Raw genomic sequence first — 6144 nt, forward strand, 5'->3', positions numbered from 1 at the left:
TGTGTTTGTTTGTGTGTGTGTGTGTGTGTGTGTGTGTTTTCACTATCCTAACATAACCTAACGTAAAACCTGATGCCCCCTAACGAAATCCAGGAATTGGCGTGTTCGTGGATGGTTTATAAGAATCTAGCAAGGGTTTGCTAGGCAGGTCGATCTGAATCTTGAGAATCAATTGTTACCTTTTCATTAGAACAGTCTTGCACTTGTTTGATCTTCCCGTGAGTTTGATAATATAGATACACACTTCTTAACTTATTATTAGAACAGTCTTATTCTTGTTTACTCTTCCTGGGGTTTAAAATAGAGAACCACTTGTTAACTAATCTTTATGACTTTCTTACTCTTGTTTACTCTTCCGTGGCTTTGAAACTAGAGATCCACTTTTTTAACCGACTGTGGTGTGTGTGTGTGTGTGTGTGTGTGTGTGTGTGTGTGTGTGTGTGTGTGTGTGTGTGTGTGTGTGTGTGTGTGTGTGTGTAAATATTTCACGACGCGCACTTTGAAAACAGGATCAGCTTTTAACGAATAATCTGCCTAGCAAGAGCTTACGCATTTTACGTAATCCACTCCTCCATTATCACATCACCTGTTGTTGCTGTTTTTGTGTCCTGCTATTTCTCGTCTCTACAAGTAAGAGGTGTTGCCTCGGTACAGAATTCGTGCAAGTTTCTCAACGTTATTTACTTTTTATTTTACTTTTAAATCTAAGAAAATAAAAGTATCGGTGATGAGTCCGTAGATTTATAATGGACACAAGGCCTTGAGGATGTCAGCTGGTGTGCATTTTGGTGGTGAGCGAGACAAAAGATGAGAAGTTAATTTGAAGTGATTTATATATTTACACGTAGTAGCGGTATTGGAAAAAAATAATCTTCAGCTCATATTAATTATGGAAAACGAAGGGAGTTAACATATAATACGGAGTTTTCGATTACTGTTTTATTTTATTTTATTTTATTTATGTGTTTGCTTTAGTTGTTGTTAGGTATTATTTTTCTTCTTACTCTCCTCGTTGATTTTGTTGTCATTATTATTATTTTCCTCATACTTCTTCTTCTTTGTCTTTTCTTCTTTGTCTTTTCTTCTTCTTCTTCTTCTTCCAGGACGCTAGCGTTCTTCAGGATGAGCTAGACAGACTATATGATTGGGCGGGGAAGTGGCAGATGGAATCCAATGTCTGGAAGTGCAGTATTCTGAGTGTAGGTAGGAATAACCCCTCACACAATTATATACTCCTTAAATGACACTCCGCTGAGTAGGTCTGGGTGTGAGAGGATTTAGGAGTCTTAGTGAGCACTGACCTCCGTCCTGGAGCTCAGTGCGTTCAAGCTAAGAATCGTGCAAATAGGGTACTGGGTTTCATCTCGAGGAGCGTAAGCAATAGACGCTGAAGTCATCCTCAAACTCTACATAGCATTAATTAGACGTCATTTCGATTATGCGGTTCAGTTCTGGTCATCTTACTGTAGAGTGGATATCAAGTAGTTAGAATCTGTACAGAGGATGATGACAAAAATGATTCAAGGGGTGAGAAACTTGCCTTATGAAAATAAACTGAAGCATTTAAATTTATACGCTCTAGGAAGGCGAAGGTTACGAGGTGACTTGATCGAGGTTTATAAATGGGTGAAGGACTTTAATAAAGGGGATGTAAATAGGGTTTTGGTTGTAAAGAGCAAGGTAGAACACGTAGCAACGGTTTTAAGCTAGTTAAATTCAGATTCAACAAAGACATAGGCAAGAACTGGTTTGCCAGTAAAGTGGTGGATGAGTGGAGCAGGCTTGGGAGTCATGCTGTGGGTGCCAATACCATAGATGCATTGAAGAAGAGTTTGGATAAATTCATGGATAGTGAGGTTAGGTGCGGTTAGACTTACAGGAACTGCCTTGTATCAGCCAACCGGCCTCTTGCAGACTCCTTACGTTCTTAGGTTCTTTTGTAGTTGTTGTTGTTGTTTCTGTTCTTGTTCAGTTTCTTCTTCTTTTTCTTCTTCTTTTTCATAATTTGTTCTTATAATTATTGATCTCTTTGTCCTTACAGTTAGTTATCGATATTTTTCTCTGTCTCTATCTTGCACTTCCTTTAGACAATTAGTCTCCTTCCTTCCTCTTACCTCCTCACTCCCTCTTTATGCCTCCTTTTATTTTTTCCCATTCCGTTCTTTCTATCAATGGTCTAATGTCGGCTGCAATTAGTTTAACGTCGGTGGCAGTAAAAACATTCGAGTCTATTATAGATGAAAATATCCGTGACCACCTAGACTCCTAGAGAAACAGCCTGAACAATGGCCCCCACCGGGGGTTCATTAATCAAGGCTAGATCTTGTCTGACTTTATTGTTTTCTTTTTACAAAAGTGGCAAATACGTAAGGACGACAGTTATGATATTGTATATCTTAATTTTAGTAAAGCATTCGACAAAGAACCTCACCAATAACTTTGACAACAATTAAAGCCCATGGGTTTGAAGGTAGATGGATCATGGTGTGGTTCAGTGACAGGAAGCAGAGTTCTGGGCTCAGGTAGTACATGGGGATAATGGGATTGGGTTCGAGGTACTAAGTCTGATGCAAATATCACGATACTTTGGGTGGAGCAGGTGCAGAATTCCCTACCCGGCAGCATTGTCCTTCAACCACAACAAGGCATACCATTTTATATGTGGGTTGTTTAGTATTTGACATAGTCTTTAAATTTTTGTATATGGTAAAACAAGTCTATATTATGTTGTGAATGTATCGAATTTTAGGATAGTAACGATGATTTATGTATAGAAATGAATTCAACCGTGTGCTACCCAGCGACGTTGTCATGTCTATGGTCAAGGTCGCCGGGTGACCCCCTGTGGACCTCGGGTTGCCCCGGGCCATTATTCCCTGGTAGAGAGGAAGCGGGTGAGAGAGGGGGAGGGAAGGTAGCGGTAGCCAAGGTCCAGCCCATGAGACAGATGCAAGGATTTCTTGACAACATTTTATCAGTGTCTTTTTACCGATACGCTCGCTACACTTGACCCGATAAAAACAGTTCTATTTTGTGAGCTTTGTTCTCCGTTCATTTTGCAATTGGCAAGGAAGCTATAATATGGCCCCTCGGGCCAAATTTGTGGCTTTACCGTGTAGCAGCGACAGACCAAATTTGTGCCATGATATAAACCCCCAAAAATAGATGATGCATAAACCGATCACAAAACGCTTTGATATATATTATGAAATGATTTGTGTGAGTGATGATTTTTTTTCTCATTTTTCTCGCTTAGAAGGACCATTAGAAACATGATCCCTGCGGCTACCGGGTTAATAGTCCCCTCATATCCTTGTGTATCCGTGTTATTTCCTTCACCTCGTTCTCCACTGCTCTCCCTCTCTCTCTGTCCCGTTCCCGGTCTCCCTCAATCCTCTCTCTCACCTCCCAGCCTCCCTCCTCCCAGCCACTCACTCCCTTAATCTCATAATCGTCACTCCCTTAATCCCCATAATCCTGTGATCGCGATATTATTGACAATTAGTCCCGTTCTAATGCGTTTACAAACCCAACTCATTAATCGATTCCTACTTTACTCTCTCTCTCTCTCTCTCTCTCTCTCTCTCTCTCTCTCTCTCTCTCTCTCTCTCTCTCTCTCTCTCTCTCTCTCTCTCTCTCTCTCTCTCTCTCTCTCTCTCTCAAGATTAAGTAATATGTATAGTGTTTTGATGTGTTTCTGTTAATATTTTTGAAACTATGAGGTTTGTGGAGAAACGAGAGAGAGGAGGAGGTGGAAGTGGAGGTGGAGAAGGAGAAGGAGGAGGAGGTGAAGGTGGAGGTGGAAGTGGAGGTGGAGAAGGAGAAGGAGGAGGAGGTGAAGGTGGAGGAGGAGGTAACTTTATTCTCTCACAGTCCTCATATAAAGGCAACCACGAGGTCTGTTTTTTCTTTTTAAAGGAGGAGGAGCAGGAACAAAGAAACACAAAGTGAGAACAAACAACAGCAGGCCTGCTGGTCATTACGAGGCTGTTTGTGATAAGCTACACTAACTATCTAATCAAAGGTGGAAGATGAAGGACAGCAAAGGCGAAGGCCGTGGTGAGCAAATCAGGGAAGTAAAGTAACGGAACAGGCCGAGGCAGCAACACTATAATATAGTCGCCAAGTCAGTCAGTTCGGGGCCTCGCCATTCGCGACAATCCCGGGCAGAATCTTGGCGGTTCAGTCTCCTTCCTTCGCCCTGTCAACTTCCCACTTTCGTCACATCACTTTCCTTCCTTTCCTCGTTCCTTCCTTCCTTCCTTCCTTCCTTCCCTCGTTGTTGCTTTCCTTCCTTCCTTCCCTCGTTGTTGCTTTCCTTCCTTCCTTCCCTCGTTCCTTCCTTCGTCCTGTCATTTTCTCCATCCTCCCTTCCTCCTGTCATCTTCACCAATTTATTACTAAATTCATCTGTCACCTTCCTTTGGCCTTCGTCCTGCCATCCTTGATCCAACAAAAACGGTCTCCGGCGCCTTCACTGTATTTTCGATTGATTTGAATTAATCCCGTCTGGAATTTTAAGAGGCTCATCTTGCTATCCACCCTCCTCGCCTCATGGGCTGGGGAGCGTCAGGGGCCCAAGGCCTTCCTGGCGAGCGTCGCAGGGCTCAGGGCTCCGGCAGGGCGCCTCAGCTCCCCGGGCGTCCACGGAGGTGTCGGAGATCCCGAGGTCCGGGGTTGGGGGGCGTGAAGTGGCAGCAAGACATGCAGTTACTGACCTCTTATTAGCCAGACGACGCGTTAATGACACGTTCCAATGGAAGGTTCGACGCATGGGGAGGTACAATTCCCCTAAGCAAGGCAAGTGTCATGCCAACTACGATAAAAAACGAAAAATCCAAAAAAAATACAAAAACAAAAAATCCAAAAAAAATTGTCTTGTTTTGCTTTGTTTAAAGCGTCTTGTATGTTGGTATGGCGGGTCTTCTCTGGGGAGAAGGAGACTAACGCGTTCCAACATACAAAACCAGGAAAAGACGACATGGAAACACCGAGAGAAGGAGGGAAAGAAGGAACACCAGAAGAAGGAAAATGAAGAAGTAACACTAGAAGAAGGCATATGAAGTAACACAAGAAGAAGGAAGTTGAAAGAGTAACACAAGAAGAAGGAATTTGAAAAGAGTAACACAAGAAGAGGGAATTTGAAAAGAGGAACACAGAAGAAGGTATTGAAAAGAGTAACACAGAAGAATGTATTGAAAAGAGTAACACAGAAGAAGGTATTGAAAAGAGTTACACAGAAGAAGGTATTGAAAAGAGTTACACAGAAGAAGGTATTGAAAAGAGTAACACAGAAGAAGGTATTGAAAAGAGTTACACAGAAGAAGGTATTGAAAGAGTAACACAGAAGAAGGTATTTAAATATTAACACAGAAGAATGTATTGAAAGAGTTACACAGAAGAAGGAATTTGAAAAGAGTAACACAGAAGAAGGTATTGAAAAGAGTAACACAGAAGAAGGTATTGAAAAGAGTTACACAGAAGAAGGTATTGAAAAGAGTAACACAGAAGAAGGTATTGAAAAGAGTTACACAGAAGAAGGTATTGAAAAGAGTAACACAGAAGAAGGTATTGAAAAGAGTTACACAGAAGAAGGTATTGAAAGAGTTACACAGAAGAAGGTATTGAAAAGAGTAACACAGAAGAAGGTATTGAAAAGAGTTACACAGAAGAAGGTATTGAAAAGAGTTACACAGAAGAAGGAATTTGAAAAGAGTAACACAAGAAGAAGGAATTTGAAGAGAAATAACACAAGAAGAAGAAATGTGAAGTAACACCAGAAGGAAAATGCAGAGAAGTAACACTAGAAAAATGAAAATGGAAATGAAAAGAATCATCCACCTTTCGGCCCAAACCAACATCACAAAATTATGGCGAGTCTCTTCTGGGAGGAAAGCGGCTCGTTCAGACCATGGAACACCAGAAAGGATGATAGAAACATCAAGAAAAGGAAAACAGAAAAGTCATCCACCTTTCGGCCCTGGGGCCACAGGGTGAGTGACAGTGAATCTCCTCTGGGGAGAAGGAGGCTAACCCACACATTAAAGATAGAGGATAGAGAAAGGAAATTAAATCATCGAGAAAAGAAAATGAAATTACAATATCAAGAAAATAACTAAAAAGTCATCGAGCTTTCGGCCCCTG

At 41.6% G+C, this 6144-nt stretch overlaps 1 long non-coding RNA gene across 7 annotated transcripts; it reads left to right on the forward strand.

The window, feature by feature from the left end:
- The first annotated feature begins 5048 nt into the window (after positions 1–5048).
- On the forward strand, positions 5049–5868 carry LOC126991509 (uncharacterized). Of its 7 annotated transcripts, none has more exons than XR_007745598.1 (3): positions 5049–5327; positions 5461–5568; positions 5622–5868. It is a non-coding gene; the product is annotated as an uncharacterized LOC126991509 (long non-coding RNA). The 7 variants fall into 7 exon arrangements; XR_007745597.1 differs by having other exon boundaries at positions 5050–5273; positions 5434–5568; XR_007745595.1 differs by having other exon boundaries at positions 5051–5327; positions 5434–5568.
- The last annotated feature ends 276 nt before the right edge of the window (positions 5869–6144 follow it).

This window comes from Eriocheir sinensis, unplaced genomic scaffold, assembly GCF_024679095.1.
Source record: "Eriocheir sinensis breed Jianghai 21 unplaced genomic scaffold, ASM2467909v1 Scaffold295, whole genome shotgun sequence".
Lineage (NCBI taxonomy): Eukaryota > Metazoa > Arthropoda > Malacostraca > Decapoda > Varunidae > Eriocheir > Eriocheir sinensis.